This window comes from Phyllobates terribilis, unplaced genomic scaffold (genome assembly GCF_046119375.1).
Source record: "Phyllobates terribilis strain yellow unplaced genomic scaffold, ASM4611937v1 Scaffold_12__6_contigs__length_324123572, whole genome shotgun sequence".
Classification (NCBI taxonomy): domain Eukaryota; kingdom Metazoa; phylum Chordata; class Amphibia; order Anura; family Dendrobatidae; genus Phyllobates; species Phyllobates terribilis.
In genome coordinates, this window is record NW_027362772.1 from 201,498,456 (window position 1) to 201,519,081 (window position 20,626).

The 20,626-nt window shown below is 43.2% G+C and overlaps 1 long non-coding RNA gene across 1 annotated transcript; it reads left to right on the top strand.

Moving 5' to 3' along the window:
- The first annotated feature begins 352 nt into the window (after positions 1–352).
- Positions 353–19,708, top strand: LOC141173202 (uncharacterized). Its single transcript, XR_012252609.1, has 3 exons — positions 353–490; positions 9,092–9,184; positions 19,540–19,708. It is a non-coding gene; the product is annotated as an uncharacterized lncRNA (long non-coding RNA).
- Positions 19,709–20,626: the final 918 nt, after the last annotated feature.

A 20,626-nucleotide genomic window follows, 5' to 3' on the forward strand; every position in this document is an offset into this window, starting at 1 on the left:
TTTACGGTTCACACTGTATAAATCCATGCTGTTTGCATGGATTTATACAGTGTGACCTAGTTGTCAAGCACTTTCCAAGTGATGCTATCGCCTGGAAAGCGCTTGTCAATCTGCATGCGGAAACGCATGTGAACCCGCATGTGGATCCGCATGTATTCTGCAGGAAAAACGCATGCACAATCTGCATGCGTTTTTTTCTGCCAGGGAGATGCAGAAATGCTGCAGAAATTTTCTGCTTCATTTCTGCATCGTGGGCACATAGCCTGACACTGCTGATGTGGCACCACTCTCATTACACCTCCCAACTGCCTTGTGATACCATCTCTGGCCATAAGAGAAAGCTCTTGCTGCCAAACCTAGAGCCGCAGGGGAACGGCAAACAGGACACAAGAGGATCAGTCAGGTCACTTGTACACTGTGAAGTTCCCCAAGCTGCACCACAAACTTGGCCACAGCTGCACCTCAGGAGCAGAACTTTATCAGTTGACAGGTATGTATAAAGCTTTACATTTACCTGTAATACTAGGTGTAGCGCCTTCCTCACTGTGAGACGCCCATAGCTGTATGCATTTTGGGTTGGGGCCACGTGCAGTTTATCTGCCAAATCTGTAGCAAGCTCTGCATCTGGTACATATGAAATCTGTTTGAGATTTTACCGTTTGCATTGGAAAGGGTGAGATCCACCATGAGAACTCATTTCCACAACAAACCTATTGCAGGTCTTATTCTTCTGATCATGTCCAGAATCCTGCCCTCACCATTTCCACTACAAACACAAGCCCGGACAAAAATGTTCAGTGCACCACACTTTGGAGTAGATCTGTCACCATAATTTACAATACATCACTAAATAGCTGTTAAGCTACTGTAGCAACTCACTCAGGGAAATAGGTAAAGCTAAAAAAACTGTAACTGACCTTGCCGGTTCCTGTACAAACTAGAGATCCTGACCCCGCAGTCCCTAGTGGACCCTGTGTGAGCTGAGATAACCCTAACCACAGTCTAGAACGATGGCAACTTGGACCTATTCTGCCTGAAAGGCCATCAAGCGCTTCTCATTCCTCCTAAAGAACCGGAGGGTAGAGCAGAGTGTAAACTACCTACAAAAGGGAAAGTGTGCTGAAAAAGGGAAAGTTCCCAGAATGAGAAATATAAACCATAAAATACTAAATGAAGTATAAAGAATAAAGTACATACTGTTGAATTATACGCCGCATACTTCCTAAAAAGAGACAGAAGATAGGTGCAGGGTAAAAAATAAAAGCAGCAAAAAAGATAAACCCTAACTGGAATTTCACTGACTGGTTTTAAACAGCAGAATGGCTGGACATCCACATGAGACTATCACCAGCAGGATAATGCTGGCGCCTGTGCAGAAGAAACAAGAAGCCAATACCTATACAAGGACAGAAAAGTAATGTGAAATATCACAATTGCAGGGCGCAGGCACTGGATAACCACTAGACCACAGGGCTGTGTGATGCTGATTGGAGGCGACAGGCACTCAAATGAAGACAGGAGGCCGAGTGTCCTTCTAAAACAAAGAGAGGGTGGGGTGGAGAAGCGCTGTGCCTGTGTGAACCTGATAGATAATGGAATTGCTATGCGAATAATGGTAGGCTGCTCACCTTTGGGGGGTTGTGCAAACCGCACAACACAGGTATGGAAGCCTCTGATGTTAAAGGTAGTTGCTGCCGCATATGGTGCGTGGCCTCTGATAACCGCTGTCTGCTGCCGATCACGTGGTACCGGGTACGGATCACGTGGGCGGTGACGTCATCAAGGTCCTGGTTCCAGCGAGCGCATCCAGTTCCCTGCAGCTCCGAGCCACAAATCCCAACGGGGAATACAGAAAGTGCACAGATAGATTATGGTCAAATTCGGGCACCAGGAACTGGGAAAACTACTGCAAGGATGTTTAAAAGAAAACAAACCTCTTTATTCGACAATCTTATACCCACAACGCATTTCTGCAGCGATCTGCTGCCTTCATCAGGTGGATTTACGAGGAAAAAGATAGATTAGGGCACTTTTTATACAAAATGCAGGAACTCAGTGGGAGGATTTAGACAATCAATCAATTCACCTTAACCCCTTGATTACTATTGGACCGAAAAAAAACAGTGTGAATTAGCAATCAAGAGAACCAAAGGCCCTCTAAAAACCAACAATAATACATTATAAATCTACTAATAACAACATCAAATAATGACGATGATAACAATCATGATAAAATATAATAATAATTTACACTCAATTACAAAAATAATTAAAAATATTAAAAAGTAATAAAAGAACTCATTAATAAATTATGCATGTAAAATCCTGACAACTTCACTTATTTTGTAATGTAGAGAGTACACGTGCATCATCTGCAAACGTTGTCAATCGCTAAATTTAACCCTTCAGGATATAGTGTACCTAATTTGAAGATCCAAAAATTCTCTCTCTTCATAAGGTATATATACCGATTCACCATATTTTCAGAAATTTGTTCCAAAATTGTCACTTTCAGATCACTAGGATCCTTCTGGTGAGTAGTCAGAAAATGTTTGGATACACTATGCTGTAAATAACCATTCTTAATATTAGAACGATGTTTATTGAGGCGGGCATGCGTTCTTTTTATAGTCCGGCCCACATATTGCAAACCACATCCACATTGTAATATGTACATCACATAATCAGAAAGGCAATCCACCCTACACGAAATATAAAATTGCTCCCCCGTGGTCTGTGACGAAAAAATGGTGGCACCATTGGTGATGGCCCTACAACATAAACATCCAGGGGATCCGCAGGCCAAACAGCCTATTTCTTCCTGTTTTTGTTTCTCGGATTTTTGTGTTAAGGTTATAGGTTTCAGCATTGTGTTGCTGGGTGATATGAAAGACCTTAAATTCCGATTTTTTTCTATAAATAATTCTAGGCTTACTTGGTAGGTGCTTATGTGGGATCGGGTCACCCAACAGGACACACCAATAAAGATTTATCAATTTCTGTATGTTCATTCTAGATTTATTGAAAGTGGTCACTAGACTCCAATCTCTAAGTCGTGTGCTTGTGTTCTCACATTCCCGTTCAGAGACCCGTGCCAAACATGATTCTTGACTGAGCAGCTTAGTTCTTTTATATGCATCTCTAATCAGTTTCTTAGGGTATCCCTTCCTCAAAAATCTTTTTTGAAGAACATCAGGCTCATTGACAAAGTCACCATTATGTGTGCAGTTTTTCCGTATACGCCAATACTGGCCATACGGAATGTTCTTAATCCACCTAGGAAGGTGGCCACTGTCAAATCTGAGATAGCTATTCACGTCCACAGTTTTGAAATGAGTGGATGTGAAGAAATTCCCCATGTCATCCAGTTTCAACATAAGGTCAAGGAACTGTATGGAACTATATGACATGGATATGGAAAACTTAAGACCCCAAGGGTTGTGGTCCAAGGTAAAAAAGAAATCCCTGGCTGATTTCTCTGTACCCTCTCAAATAAAAAACAGGTCATCAATGTAACGGCGGTAGAGTAAAATATGAGCCTGGGCTAAGGGTGAAGACGTGATAAACAAGGATTCAAAAAGTCCCATGAAGAGATTCGCGTAGCTTGGAGCTACCCTCGTCCCCATGGCACAGCCCTTTATTTGCTTATAGAAATTGTCTTCGAACATAAATACATTGTTATTTAATATGAATTCTATTGATTTTAAAATGAATTCTTTTTTGGAAAGGGGGATACTATTATCCTTCATCAGGTAATGACATACTGCTCCTAAACCCAAGTCATGGGCGATGTTACTATAGAGAGCCGTAACGTCTGCTGTGATAAGAATACAATTTTTTACAGACGGTAGGCTCCTTATTGTGGTAATCAAGGAAGTGGAATCTTTGAGATAAGACTCCAATTCACACACATATTTATGGAGGAACAGGTCAATGAAGTGGGAAAGGTTGGATGTGATTGAATTAATCCCAAATATGATGGGACGTCCAGGTGGATTGCATGGATCCTTGTGCAGCTTAGGTAAGAAATAAAAAACAGGAATCCGGTAACTGGGGATATCTAAAAATTTATTTTCAGTCCTATTTAAAATGCCTTTATCATGACCCTCCTTAATCAGGTAATTATAACTTACAAAAATGGAAATAGAGGGATCACTATCCAATTTTTCATAATATTGGTCATCACTCAATATCCTGAGACCCTCGTTCTGATACCAAGATCTGTCCATGACCACAACCCCACCTCCTTTATCGGCACTTTTAATTATAATATTATTATTACTTCTCAAGGACTGTATGGCTTCCCTTTCACCTTTTCTTAGATTGTCCGACTTATCACATCGTTCAATTGAACGTAAATCTCTAAGTACCAGCTGTTGGAAGGATTCTATATGCGCACCTTTATGGTGCATCGGATAGAACTTACTAGAACCACCCCTAACTGCCATATGTTTATAATGATCAGACAGGATTACCTCCTCATCTGGTGACCTGGAGGATCCTGTAGGTGAGGTGGGGGCTGGCAATTTCTTGACATGTTCTTCTATCAAAAAATGCCGCTTGATGGTCAGTTTCCGAAAGAATTCGTTCAGATCTAAATATAGATCAAAATTGTTCAATTTAGCATCTGTGCAAAATGATAGTCCCTTCACTAACAAGGAAATCTCGCCTTCTGTTAATTCATGGCTTGAAAGATTGAATATCCCGAGGGTTCTCAAGTCATTAGTTTCTGAAATTTTTAAATTGGGTCCTAAATCACCTATACCTTTGTTTTCTTTGTCACTGTGGACTCTAATTTGGCAACGTTTGTCAGAGACTCCTCTGACTCCTCTACCTCCTCTACATGTGTCCTCTTTTTCTTTTCGGGTGGCGCCCCGGTGCCACCCGAAAAAATTGTGTGATCTTGGAGTCTTTCATTATTGATGGTGGCCTATCCTAGCCTGGTGGTGGTAAAAGTCCCACCGCTGTATTAACTGTCTCAGACATGGGTACAGTTAAGGATAAAGCAGAATTCTTAACCTCTAATAATGGTGTGCCCATAGGGATAGGAGCAATTTCCGCAATGGACTCGATCGCTTGAGTGTTACTACATCCCTATTCAAATAGCTCCTGACTCATATCTGGCCCTGATGCCATATTACAATCTTGTGAAGTGGGATGGATCATTAGAAATAGGGGGACTCCTTCGCTGTTAATATTACCCGGTACATATTCGTAACTTGGTATAGAACCCATATTCAAGCCCATTCCAGGTTCCATGGTTAAGAGAGCAGTGTTACTCACATGTAATGAAGCCACTGATTCCATGGAATTCTGTGTGGCTCCATGTATGTCACATGTGATATTTACAGTACAGACCAAAAGTTTGGACACACCTTCTCATTTAAAGATTTTTCTGTATTTTCATGACCATGAAAATTGTACATTCACACTGAAGGCATCAAAACTATGAATTAACACATGTGGAATTATATACTTAACAAAAAAGGGTGAAACAACTGAAAATATGTCTTATATTTTAGGTTCTTCAAAGTAGCCACCTTTTGCTTTGATGACTGCTTTGCATACTCTTGGCATTCTCTGGATGAGCTTCAAGAGGTAGTCACCGGAAATGGTCTTCCAACAATCTGGAAGGAGTTCCCAGAGATACTTAGCACTTGTTGGCCCTTTTGCCTTCACTCTGCGGTCCAGCTCACCCCAAACCATCTCGACTGGGTTCAGGTCTGGTGACTGTGGAGGCCAGGTCATCTGGCGTAGCACCCCATCACTCTCTCTCTTGGTCAAATAGCCCTTACACAGCCTGGAGGTGTGTTTGGGGTCATTGTCCTGTTGAAAAATAAATAATGGTCCAACTAAACGCAAACCGGATAGAATTGCATGCCGCTGCGAGATGCTGTGGTAGCCATGCTGGTTCAGTATGCCTTCAATTTTGAATAAATCCCCAACAGTGTCACTAGCAAAGCACCCCCACACCATCACACCTCCTCTGCCATGCTTCACGGGGGGAGCCAGGCAAGTAGAGTCCATCCGTTCACCTTTTCTGTGTCGCACAAAGACACGGTGGTTGGAACCAAAGATCTCAAATTTGGATTCATCAGACCAAAGCACAGATTTCCACTGGTCTAATGTCCATTCCTTGTGTTCTTTAGCCCAAACTTGTCTCTTCTGCTTGTTGCCTGTCCTTAGCAGTGGTTTCCTAGCAGCTATTTTAGCATGAAGGCCTGCTGCACAAAGTCTCCTCTTAACAGTTGTTGTAGAGATGTGTCTGCTGCTAGAACTCTGTGTGGTATTGACCTGGTCTCCAATCTGAGCTGCTGATAACCTGCGATTTCTGAGGCTGGTGACTCGGATAAACTTATCCTCAGAAGCAGAGGTGACTCTTGGTCTTCCTTTCCTGGGGCGGTCCTCATGTGAGCCAGTTTCTTTGTAGCGCTTGATGGTTTTTGCAACTGCACTTGGGGACACTTTCAAAGTTTTCCCAATTTTTCGGACTGACTGACCTTCATTTCTTAAAGTAATGATGGCCACTCGTTTTTCTTTACTTAGCTGCTTTTTTTTTGCCATAATACAAATTCTAACAGTCTATTCAGTAGGACTAGCAGCTGTGTATCCACCTGACTTCTGCACAACACAACTGATGGTCCCAACCCCATTTATAAGGCAAGAAATCCCACTTATTAAACCTGACAGGGCACACCTGTGAAGTGAAAACCATTTCCGGTGACTACCTCTTGAAGCTAATCAAGAGAATGCCAAGAGTGTGCAAAGCAGTCATCAAAGCAAAAGGTGGCTACTTTGAAGAACCTAGAATATAAGACATATTTTCAGTTGTTTCACCCTTTTTTGTTAAGTATATAATTCCACATGTGTTAATTCATAATTTCGATGCCTTCAGTGTGAATGTACAATTTTCATAGTCATGAAAATACTGAAAAATCTTTAAATGAGAAGGTGTGTCCAAACTTTTGGTCTGTACTGTACTCTACTCTCATCTGGGGTGGGGATATTAACTTTATTAGCGAGGTTACATAGGACATTTATATCATGTAACTCTGGGTTGGTTACTCCTGAGAGTGGCAAGGGTGCATTACCCATACTCAGGGGGTCTCCTGGATTACCTAGATTGACATTGTTTTTACAATAAATACCCATTAAAAAATAACCTTTAATATTGACGTTTAAAACTATTAAGAGTCTCACAACAAATACTAAGTAACAAGAAAAAGACCTAAAATATAGACATGTGATCCGAACCTGTTTATATAAATCACCCCAATCTTAATATTCACTCTGTGAGGGTGTCTTAAAAATCCATTAGTACAACCCAGGAACACCTAATAACAGAAGATTGGACGTATCCAGACAGGATCACCATAGCACAATGCATAAAGGGAATAGTACACTTTTATCCACAGAGCATAGAAAAGGACACTCTATAATAACAATGGGGCACCATAGATCCCCCAATTAAGTTGATACATCCACCTCACTAAGAGGAATTAATAATCCTAATTGGTATTTTAAAGGATATATCTCCAGGACACAGCATATAAGGCCTCACAGGGCTCCCCAATTTGGGGGCCTGACAGTATAAAGTGCATTGCAGATTCCCTTAAAGCAGCATTTTATTAGGGATAACTAACCCCCTGCAGTAATATTCCCCACAGGAATACCTATGTAGCCTTCACAATGAGCCAAGCCTTATTATAAAATACGACATATATAGACCTCCCCGGTATTTAAATCACTATTCATTAGTTCATGACATAATTTAAATCCAAAAACAATAGATGAGGAAACAACTTATCTTAATGACGTGGATCTCTGTTTCCCCATCAGGTAAAGGCTTCCAAGTGTTTAGTCAGATCAGGGATGTTTAACTCTCTCTATATTTTCTCAACGCGTTTCCCCGTTCAGTCAAAGGTTCATCAGGAGAAAAGTGTTTGCTTCAGCATGATAAGCACTGATATGATGTCCTGCTGATATATGCTGTGTCCTGGAGATATATCCTTTAAAATACCAATTAGGATTATTAATTCCTCTTAGTGAGGTGGATTTATCAACTTAATTAGGGGATCTATGGTGCCCCATTGTTATTATAGAGTGTCCTTTTCTATGCTCTGTGGATAAAAGTGTACTATTCCCTTTATGCATTGTGCTATGGTGATCCTGTCTGGATACGTCCAATCTTCTGTTATTAGGTGTTCCTGGGTTGTACTAGTGGATTTTTAAGACACCCTCACAGAGTGAATATTAAGATTGGGGTGATTTATATAAACAGGTTCGGATCACATGCCTATATTTTAGGTCTTTTTCTTGTTACTTAGTATTAGTTGTGAGACTCTTAATAGTTTTAAACGTCAATATTAAAGGTTATTTTTTAATGGGTATTTATTGTAAAAAGGTTTCTAGGCTACCCACGTTATTTATCGATTTTTGTAAATTGATTCTAGATTGACATTGCACTCAAAAACAGGAGATGGAGTCCGAGAATTTAACAAGGTAATCACTTGTGTTGTGTGGTTAATGTCCTGCGTACCATGTTTAGCTGGTATTGTTCCTAATGAGGTAAACGTTTCCATGGCCTTGATAGAAACCACATTCTTACCACGCAGCGTCTTCTTATGTTTATCATAATTGTCCCTTTGTACTTTTGTTTTAAAAGCACTAGATGAACCGGATATTGGTCTCCTTTCCTGTTTATCCTCTAATTTACTACATATATCTGCTTCCCTTGTGACATTACACACCGGGGATGTAGCCAAGGGATCAAGAGGTGTAGAGTTCTTCATTTTATCTCTCAAATATTTGGTCCCTTTTTTCCTAATAATATCATCTTCAAACTTCAACAGCCTGCATTTAAGAATGGGATCGAAATCCTGAAAATCCCTAAACTGGGAATACGATTCTAAGCTATTCCTCAAACAGCACATATCACCAATGGCCTTATCAGCTAAGGCTGTTCTTTTCTTAATCAGGAGCTTCATGAGATTCATTGAACAATCAATGAGATATTCATCCCACTGTTTAGCAAAATCTATATCTTGGGGAAAGGAGGATGGTACCTTCACCCTTAAACCCTTCCTTCTAGGCACAGCACACCCCAGAGCATGGAAGAACCTGGAAGAACACAGGATTAAAAGAAGATTTCTGAAGAACAGGACCGCAGATATGAGGCATACAGGTATGACTATTTTATGTATTTTAGAACCTGTATGAGATATTCCCTTGAAGATTAGTAGGTTGTACACAATCAAGGACAGCCTGTACCGTAACAGGATCTATCTGAAAACCTTTAGCGAAAAACAAATGACCCAAAAACTGAGTCTTCTGCACCTCAAATTGACACTTCTGTAGCTTGGAAAACAAATGATTGTCACGAAGGATCTGAAGCAACTATGGAACGTGCTCCCTCACAAGAACCTGGACACAGTATGACAGATCTAAAAGTCTTAATACTAAAAGGTCATTTTAAGGACGAGACAGAGAGAGAGAAAATTTTGGGAATTGGAACTGATAAGCATGTTCAATTCTCTGACAATAAGACTCAGTTTAACACCTGGATTTATGACTCATTACATGGACACAATTCACACCTCCACCAGACAGACTCCTGATAACTAAACATTCCCATTGCCTCTCCATTTCTCCATTTGTAAGGAAAAACCCTAATTTGATTTCCTTGGCTTATAATTAGGAGGCATCACACCTTCCACCTCATGAACAAATGTGCTGTTGTAATATCTCTTAAATGTTGTGCTCTTGTCTTATCAATTAATGTGTAAACCTGCCTGAAAAAGTAGCCCCTGTGCTCTAAAAGCTTGCAAATATATTTTTTTCTGGTTAGCCAATAAAGGTATCACTCCGAGAATATTTATGTCATTTTTGGGCATGAAAGCATTTATATCGATTTTTCTGGCTAACACAGTACCACAATATAATTTTGCATTGTACATCTGAATAAAATCTGGAAGAAGAGATCTCATATATGCCAGGGATTTAGATAAACAACTGGAAAACACATTTTTTCCCAAGATTTAACCTCGCGAGTCTCCTGATTGATGGTAGGATTGTGTTTCAGCAACCAGGGCATACCCAACACAACGTTAGCTGGCAAGGAAGGAAGCACCATGAATGGAATTGATTTTTTTTGTAACACTGCCACTCTCGTGCACTCATTCTTAACCTTAGAAGTAACATGACTTTGGGTAAGGGGAAAATTATCAATTGCAGATATCTGAATAGAATGATCAAGAGTTGAAACTGTGTACCCACACTCGATAGCAAAAATCACTGTGAATTAGATCTAAGGCAGAACCTGAGTCAATAAATGCAGAGGTTATAACTAAAGACACTTGTAAAAAACAACCAGTAGCATGCATGAGAGATAACCTCAAACTTTTAGAACCAGTGTCCTTACATATTAATGATTCTTTTCTTTCTTTGTCTTTAGTTTTAAGAAATTTATTATTGTATCTGAAACACTGAATCATTACATGACCCGTTGGACGGCAGTATAGACGGAAACGAGCAGATGTTCCAAGTTCAATTCCCTCCTTGGACTCTATGCAGGCCCCAATTTGCATCGGTTCTCCTGTCTCAAAATGATAAGCGGGAGAAATCAATAAAACACCCTCAAATGTTTTCTTATTCCTAAGACGTCTATCCAAATGCACTGCCAGTGACATGGCCTCTTCCAGGGACAACGGGGAGGGACTATAAACCATCATATCTCGTATCTGGCTAGAAAGACCCTGGCAGAATTGACTGCGGAGGGCTGGGTCATTCCAGGAGGTTTCCAATGCCCAGCGTCTGCACTGAGAGCAGTAGTCCTGCACTTGACTGCAGTATTGTAGAGGCTTCCCTCCAACTGTTCCCTCCATCTCACAACGCCACCCAGCCCCCACGGAAGCTCCACCAAATAACCACTCGTGACACCTTTTTACTTTGGATAAATTGACCAAATCGGCCTTTTATTAAACAAAACATTACAATAAATAACTTTTTAAGTAAGGAGGTTCTTGGAGCTCCAAAACCTGGCGGAAACCAGTAAATAATAATTAGACCATCCAGCATTACCTCCAGCCGCGACCACAGGCTCAGAGGTACCTTTGTTGCTGGAAAATCTTTTCCATAACACCAACTCCCAGGGACCCCACCCTGAAGAGTCCCAAAATCCACCGGGCTATTAACCAAAATCCCAACATAAAAGGGGAGGTTACCATCCACCCGATGTACAACCCTCCCCACCACAATTTTGCCACCAACTCCAAGAACCTCCTCACCACCGCACGCCGAAATGACCCAATAACATCATCATCCGACATTTTGATAATTAACCTGAATTGAACCCTCAAATTAACCCCTTTCCGACGTGGTGCGTATTAGTACGCACCACGTCGGAACCCCCGGTTCAGCGCCGTCTCCGGCGCTGAGCCCGCACTGAATCGGGCACATGACAGCTAATTTATACAGCTGACATGTGCCCGCAACAGCCGTGAGTGGAGTCGCGATCCACCCGTCGCTGTTAACCAGTTAAATGCCGCTGTCAACCTCTGACAGCGGCATTTAACTCACGCTTCCGGGAAGCGCGTCACTGACTCCGCCCATTGTGACCCCGTCACGTGATCACTGGTCACCGATGGGTTGTCATGTCTAGATTGCTATGAGCAGTGGTCGGCGCTTATAGCAAGCGAGCATTTCTGCTACATAGAGGTGATCTGCTCATTGCCTGTATGTAGCAGAGGCGATCAGATAACTGCTGCTTCTAGTCTCCCATGGAGACTATTGAAGCAAGCAGAAAGTGTAAAAAACATGTTTTTAAAAATATTTAAAAAATAAAAAAAATATAAAAGTTGAAATCACCCCCCTTTCGCCTCATTCAAAATAAAACAATAAAAAAAAACACATACACATATTTGGTATCGCCGCGTTCAGAATCGCCCGATCTATCAATATAAGAAAAGGATTAATCCGATAGGTAAACGGCGTAGTCATAAAAAAATTATATACGCCAGAATTACGTTTTTTTGGTCGGCGCAACATTGCAATAAAATGCAATGACGGGCGATCAAAACATCGAAACTACCCCAAAATGGTATCAATAAAAATGTCAGCTCGGCATGCAAAAAATAAGCCTTCACCCAGCCCCAGATCCTGAAAAATGGAGACGCTACGAGTCTTGGAAAATGGCAACTTTTTTTTTTTTTTTTTTAGCAAACTTTGGATTTTTTTTTCACCACTTAAAGAAGTTGTCCAGTACTTTAGGTTAATGCCCAATATATCCCCTCGGCGCCCCTAAGCCTTTTTGTAAATACCTTCCCTTGCAGATAATGCCTGTGAGAGGCACTATCGGTGGCCGCTCAGAGGCATCACGTGACCCCGCACTGACGTCACGACAAGTGAGGCGTGACTCTGCGCTGGGGTCCCCGCGGTGGCTGCTGGGTTGTAGGCTGGGTTACCCTCGCTTCACACCCATCCACTGTGCGCTTTCCCAATGAATGGGGAGAGGCAGAGCGCGCGGTGGATGATGGGTGTGGCGCGGGGGGGTAACCCCACCCACATCCAGGCATCCACCTGGAACCAGGTAGAAAAAGACCCTCGGCTGCTGCCAGCACTTGTTGTTACATCAGAGGATATCAGAGCCGGCTACAGCCGGGGATCACATGATGCCTGTGAGCGGCCAGTGATAGCGCCGCTCACAGGCAGTATCTGCAATGGAAGGTATTTACAAAAAGGCTTAGAGGCCCCGGGGGGATACATTGGGGGGTAATCTAAAGTAGTGGACAACCCCTTTAAATAAAAAAAGAAGCTATACATGTTTGGTGTCTACGAACTTGTATTGACCTGGAGAATAATAATGGCAGGTCAGTTTTAGCATTCAGTCAAAATGGTAAGAAAAAAAAAATACTGTGTTATTGCACTTTTTTGCAATTTCACCGCATTTGGAATTTTTTTTCCCATTTATCAGTACATGATATGGTAGAACCAGTGATGTTGTTCAAAAGTACAACTCGTTCCGCAAAAAATATGCCCTCACATGACCATATTGACAGAAAAATAAAAACGTTATGGCTCTTGGAACAAGGGGAGCAAAAAAGAAAATGCTTCGGTCATTAAGGCTGGGTGCCCACGTAGCGTTTTTCAAGCGTTTATGCTGCGGAATTTCCGCAGCGTAAACGCTTGTTAAACGCTAGGTAATCCGCACCCCATGGTCCCCAAGGGGATTCCGCATGTTCTATGCACATGCTGCAGATTTTTCCGCAGCGTTTATGCTGCGTACAAAAATCCGCAGCATGTCATTTAATTTTGCGGAAGCGCAGCGGAACTCCCGCCATTGACTTGCATTGAAACGCATAGAAACCGCGACTGTACATTTGTACAAGCGGCTTCTATGCGTCTCTATGTGCGGATGATACCCAGTTCTGGAGGAGAGGAGACTCTCCTCCAGACCTGGGTACCATTGTACCTGTAAAAAAAGAATAAAATAACAAATAAAGTTATATTCACCTGTCCGGCGGCTTCTCTCTGAATGCCGGCATCGCTTGAGGACCTGCGGTGACGTCACAGTCATGTGACCGCAGGCCCTTCACCGCTCTGTCTCGCGATATGCCGGCAGCCGGGAACCAGACAGGAACGAGCGCTGTAGCCACGCCGGGGCCTCGGGGGTGAGTATAGCTTTATTTGTTTTAATTTTTACGGTTCACACTGTATAAATCCATGCCGTTTGCATGGATTTATACAGTGTGACCTAGTTGTCAAGCACTTTCCAAGTGGTGCTATCGCCTGGAAAGTGCTTGTCAGTCCGCATGCGGAAACACATGTGAATCCACATGTGGATCCGCATGTATTCTGCAGGAAAAACGCATGCACAATATGCTTGCCCTACAAACTAAGTCATGGGTCACAGCACCCACGGCTTCGCTAAGGGCTACGTTTTTCCTTTACGATTTCCCTGAACCAACCTGCAGATCATTGATTCAGCAATGGCAATTTTATCAGGGTCATCATAAATGAGCCCCAGATCAGGGAAAAACGCATCAACTGAGGAAAACACTGGAGAATCCTCAGGCAGAGAAAATGCCTGAGGCTACGGTCACACGTTCAGTATTTAGTCAGTATTTTACATCAGTATTTATAAGCTAAAACCAGGAGTGGAACAATCAGAGGAAAAGTATGATAGAAACAAGGCTCCACTTCTGCAGTTTTGCGTCACTCCTGGTTTTGGCGTACAAATACTGATGTGAAATACTGACCAAATACTGATAGTGGGGCCGTAGCCTAAGCCTGAGAATCTCCACGGAGCAATGACAGAACAATACCCATGCGTTGACTCTCTCCTCCGGATGAGAAAGGACAGAAATGAAAATACAACTTACATGAAGAAAGAAAGATGGAAAACTTACTTTGAACCCCATCTAAGCAATCCGGTAAATTTACCTTAAGCTGAGATGACAGTTTTGGGTGCAGTAGAACCTGTGTAGCGGCGGATAACACATGCTGCTCGATATCTGCCACCTCCAACGACAAGGACCGCAATTGCGCAGTCAAGGTATCTACGGTGTCCATGATGTCTTCTCAGCACACAAAAAATTGAGTGTTTAGGGTCCACTGCGTATCTTGGGTATGAGGCCTTAGAGGGGTCCGCTACGTATCTGGGGTACGGGGCCGTAGAGGGGCCTCTGAGTACAGGACATCACTGCTGTGGTGACATAGTTACAACAGAAGAGAAAACACAGCAAAAACTGCTGATCTACACACCGACACAACCAGATCCAAGACGCCCCACAATAATCACTGGGGGCTTTCTGACACCGTTTACACCAGTCATGCAACTGATTCATTTTTTTACATTATTTCCTTAAAGGGCTCCTGTCAGCAGCATCCATGATGTGTTCTCAGCACACAAAAAATAGAGTGGGCTGGTGATAATGTTATGCTAGTGTAGCAACTCACTCAGGGAAATACAGTAGTGTTCAAAATAATAGCAGTGTGTTCAAAAACATGAGTTAAGCACAAAATCTTTATACTAGTTTTTATTTCCATGCATTGGGAACATTACACACTGTTTTCTAATTCAAAACATGAAGAGAAATGTATATACACCGCGTGCAGAATTATTAGGCAAATGAGTATTTTGATCACATGATACTTTTTATACATGTTGTTCTACTCCAAGCTGCATAGGCTTGAGAGCCAACTACCAATTAAGTAAATCTGGTGATGTGCATCTCTGTAATGAGGAGGGGTGTTGACTAATGACATCAACACCCTATATAAGGTGTGCTTAATTATTAGGCAACTTCCTTTCCTTTGGCAAAATGGGTCAGAAGAGAGATTTGACGGGCTCTGAAAAGTCCAAAATTGTGAGATGTCTTGCAGAGGGATGCAGCAGTCTTGAAATTTCCCAACTTTTGAAGCGTGATCACCGAACAATCAAGCGTTTCATGGCAAATAGCCAACAGGGTCGAAAGAAGCGTGTTGGCCAAAAAAGGAGCAAAATAACTGCCCATGAATTGAGGAAAATCAAGCGTGAAGCTGCCAAGATGCCATTCGCCACCATTTTTGCCATATTTCAGAGCTGCAACGATACTGGAGAATCAAAAAGCACACGGTGTGTGATACTCAGGGACATGGCCAAGGTAAGGAAGGCTGAAAAACGACCACCTTTGAACAAGAAACATAAGATAAAACGTCAAGAATGGGCCAAGAAATATCTTAAGACTGATTTTTCAAAGGTTTTATGGACTGATGAAATGAGAGTGACTCTTGATGGGCCAGATGGATGGGTCAGAGGATGGATCAGTAAAGGGCAGAGAGCTCCACTCCGACTCAGACGCCAGCAAGGTGGAGGTGGGGTACTGGTATGGGCTGGTATCATCAAAAATGAACTTGTGGGACCTTTTCGGGTTGAGGGTGGAGTGAAGCTCAACTCCCAGACCTACTGCCAGTTTCTGGAAGACAACTTCTTCAAGCAGTGGTACAGGAGGAAGTCGGTATCGTTCAAGAAAAACATGATTTTCATGCAGGACAATGCTCCATCACATGCATCCAACTACTCCACGGCGTGGCTCGCCAGTAAAGGTCTAAAAGAAGAAAAAATAATGACATGGCCCCCTTATTCACCTGATCTGAACCCCATAGAGAACCTGTGGTCCATCATAAAATGTGAGATCTACAGGGAGGGAAAACAGTACACCTCTCGGAACAGTGTCTGGGAGGCTGTGGTGGCTGCTGCACGCAATGTTGATCGAAAACAGATCAAGCAACTGACAGAATCTATGGATGGAAGGCTGTTGAGTGTCATCATAAAGAAAGGTGGCTATATTGATCACTAATTGGTTTGGTTTTTGTTTTTGCATGTCAGAAATGTTTATTTCTAAATTTTGTGCACTGATATTGGTTTACCTGGTGAAAATAAACAAGTGAGATGGGATTATATTTGGTTTTTATTAAGTTGCTTAATAATTCTGCACAGTAATAGTTACCTGCACAAACAGATATCCTCCTAAGATAGCCAAATCTAAAAAAAAAACACTCCAACTTCCAAAAATATTAAGCGTGGATATTTATGAGTCTTTTGGGTTGATTGAGAACATAGTTGTTGATCAATAATAAAAATAATCCTCTAAAATACAACTTGCCTAATGATTCTGCACACAGTGTAGATGTCTTCGTGTGGCCTCCTGCTGTATATAGATGGCTACGTGCGGCCTCCTGCTGTGCATAAATGGCTACGTGCGGCCTCCTGCTGTGTATAGATGGCTACGTGTGGCCTCCTGCTGTATATAGATGGCTATGTGCGGCCTCCTGCTGTGTATAGATGGCTACGTGCGGCCTCCTGCTGTGTATAGATGGCACCGTGCGGCCTCCTGCTGTGTATAGATGGCTACGTGCGGCCTCCTGCTGTGTATAGATGGCTACGTGCGGCCTCCTGCTGTGTATAGATGGCTACGTTTCAGCCTCCCACTGTATATAGATGGCTACATGCGGCCTCCTGCTGTGTATAGATGGCTACATGTTGCCTCCTGCTGTGTGTAGATGGCGCCGTGCGGCCTCCCGCTGTGTATAGATGGCTACGTGTGGCCTCCTGCTGTATATAGATGGCTATGTGCGGCCTCCTGCTGTGTATAGATGGCTACGTGCGGCCTCCTGCTGTGTATAGATGGCACCGTGCGGCCTCCTGCTGTGTATAGATGGCTACGTGCGGCCTCCTGCTGTGTATAGATGGCTACGTGCGGCCTCCTGCTGTGTATAGATGGCTACGTTTCAGCCTCCCACTGTATATAGATGGCTACATGCGGCCTCCTGCTGTGTATAGATGGCTACATGTTGCCTCCTGCTGTGTGTAGATGGCGCCGTGCGGCCTCCCGCTGTGTATAGATGGCTACGTGCGGCCTCCCGCTGTATATAGATGGCTATGTGTGGCCTCCCGCTGTGTATAGATGGTGCCGTGCGGCCTCCTGCTGTGTATAGATGGCTACGTGCGGCCTCCTGCTGTGTATAGATGGCTATGTGCGGCCTCCCGCTGTATATAGATGGCTACGTGCAGCCTCCTGCTGTGTATAGATGGCTACGTACGGCCTCCTGCTGTGTATAGATGGGTACGTGTGGCCTCCTGCTGTGTATAGATGGCTATGTGTGGCCTCCCGCTGTGTATAGATGGTGCCGTGAAGCCTCCTGCTGTGTGTAGATGGCTACGTGCGGCCTCCCGCTGTGTATAGATGGCTACGTGCGGCCTCCTGCTGTGTATAGATGGCTACGTGCGGCCTCCCGCTGTGTATAGATGGCTACGTGCGGCCTCCTGCTGTGTATAGATGGCTACGTGCGGCCTCCCGCTGTGTATAGATGGCTACGTGCGGCCTCCTGCTGTGTATAGATGGCTACGTGCGGCCTCCCGCTGTGTATAGATGGGTACGTGCGGCCGTCTGCTGTGTATTGATGGCTACGTGTGGCCTCCCGCTGTGTATAGATGGCTACGTGCGGCCTCCTGCTGTCTATAGATGGCTACGTGCGGCCTCCTGCTGTGTATTGATGGCACCGTGCGGCCTCCCGCTGTATATAGATGGCACCGTGCGGCCTCCCGCTGTGTATAGATGGCGCCGTGCGGCCTCCCGCCGTGTATAGATGGCTACGTGTGCTCAATATTGAGTCATACAATTAATGTAAGGCTATGTGCCCACGATGCAGAAATGCTCCGGATTTTTTTTGAGCGTTTCTGCATCTCCCTGGCAGAAAAAAACGCATGCGGATTTTACATGCGTTTTTCCTGCCAGGGACATGCAGAAGTGAAGCGTTCTTCACATGCATTTCCGCATGCGGGTTGACAAGCGCTTTCCAAGCGATTTTAGCATCACTTGAAAAGTGCTTGACAACTTGGTCACACTATATAAATCCATGCAACCAGCATGGATTTATATAGTGAGACCATAAAAGAATGGTAAAAAATAAAAAATAAATATATAATTACCTTCTGATCGCGTGACACGTCTCATGACTAAATGACGTCACGGCAGGCCCTTTTCAGACCATCGCGAGCAGCCGGCAAGCCAGGACGCATCAGATAAAGACACCGGGGGCCATCAGAAGGTAAGTATAATATTTATTTTTTACTTTATTCTTTTTTTACAGGTTCTATGTTACCCGTGTCGGGAGGAGAGTCTCCTCTTCTCCAAACTCGGGTACCATCCGCACATTGAAACGCATGGAATCCGCATGTACAGATCCAGTGATGCGGATGTCATGCGTTCCAAAGCAAGTCAATGGTGGCGAAAACGCCGCGCTTCCGCTAAATAATTGGTAATGCTGCGGATTTTTCTGCAATGATAATCCGCAGCGGAAATTTCCGCAGCATGTGCATAGCACATGCGGATTATCATTGGGGAACATGGCAGACCTTCTACCAAGCGTTTTTTAAGCGTTTCTGCAGCGGAAATGCATTATAATTAATATTGTGCCAAATTAATTTCACGTGAACTATCACATTATCTATCACAGGTGATCATGTGACATGTGATACATCAGGTGTGTGTGTGTGTGTGTGTGGAGCGGGGGGCGCGCCTTCTAAACTGCCTGGGGCCCTTGCTACTCTTAATCCACCTCTGGACATGCGGTAATATAATTTATTCTAAAAACAGTGATTAATGTGGTTAGTCATATTGGACGGCTATTATTTTGAACACTACTGTAGGTAAAGCTAAAAAACTGCAACTGACCCTGCCGGTTCCTATAGTGGATCCTGCATGCCCTAACCACAGTCTAGAACGATGTATAAGTATAAAGAATAAAGTACGTACTGTTAGGGAATATGTCGTCTACTTTCTAAAAAGAAACAGAAAATACGAGCAGCGTAAAGAACAGAAACAGCAAAAAGATAAATCCTAACTGGAATTTCACTGACTGGTTTTAAACTGCAGCAGAATGGCTGGACATCCGCATGAGACTATCGCCAGCAGGATAGTGCTGGCACCTGCTCAGAGGTAACGAGAAGCCAATACCTATACAAGGGCGGAAAAGTAACGTGAAATATCACAATTGCAGGGTCCAGGCGCGGGATAACCACTAGACCACAGGGCTCTGTGACACTGATGGGAGACGACAGGCACGCAAATGGAGGCCGAGTGTCCTTCTAGGCACAGCACACCCCAGAGCCTGGAAGAACGCAGGATTAAAAGATAATTTCTCAAGAACAGGACCGCAGACATGAGGTATACAGGTATGACTATTTTAAGTATTCTAGAACCTGTATGCCTATATAATTAGCTTAGGTACGTCCAAGAGGGTGAGATATTCCCTTTAAGATTAGTAGGTTGTACACAATCAAGGACAGCCTGTACTGTAACAGGATCTATCTGAAAACCATTAGCAGAACACAACTGACCCAAAAACTGAATCTGCTGCACCTCAAATTGACACGTCTCTAGCTTGGCAAACAAATGATTGTCACAAAGGACCTGAAGCATGTAGACATGCTTGCTGAAGGGTAGGACGTTGATTTATAGGGAACTACCTCCAATACGGGGCAATTGGGAGAGTTCATTTTCCCTGGAGAGGGACAATATCCTGGGAACAGCAGTGACAGAGTGTCTCTAGCTCTGGATGACCTGTCCAGTCCTGTGATACCAAAGGAGCATTAATATATAAGATAATTAATATAGCATTATATAATGTTTTTTTTTTCCTTTTTCCTATGGTGGCACTGCACGGGCATTGAACAATTACTGCCTTATTCCCCACATGTGAGATCTGATTGCTGGGAGTCCCATTACTGGAACACATCATGACCAGCTTAATGTCTACAAACCCATCAATCAAAAAAACCTACGAGAAGCAAAATGAAAATAAACCCTGCTGTACATAAATAAAAAGCAAGTGCATTTAAATAAAATAGGGTTCTTAGTAACACTGTTTTTCATCAAAAATAGTATGAAAGCTATCCCACCAGCGACAAGGTGAACCCGTTCGGGATAGAACCTACTCTGTCTAATATTAAAAACCCATCTATCAAGTAGGGATTCCCCAAAGCAGAGAATCCCTTCATGTATAGCCACTCAAAAAAAGTAAAATCATAGTTTTCAGAATTCAATAACATAGTGATATCTTTAACCACTTAAAGAGGTTGTCGAAG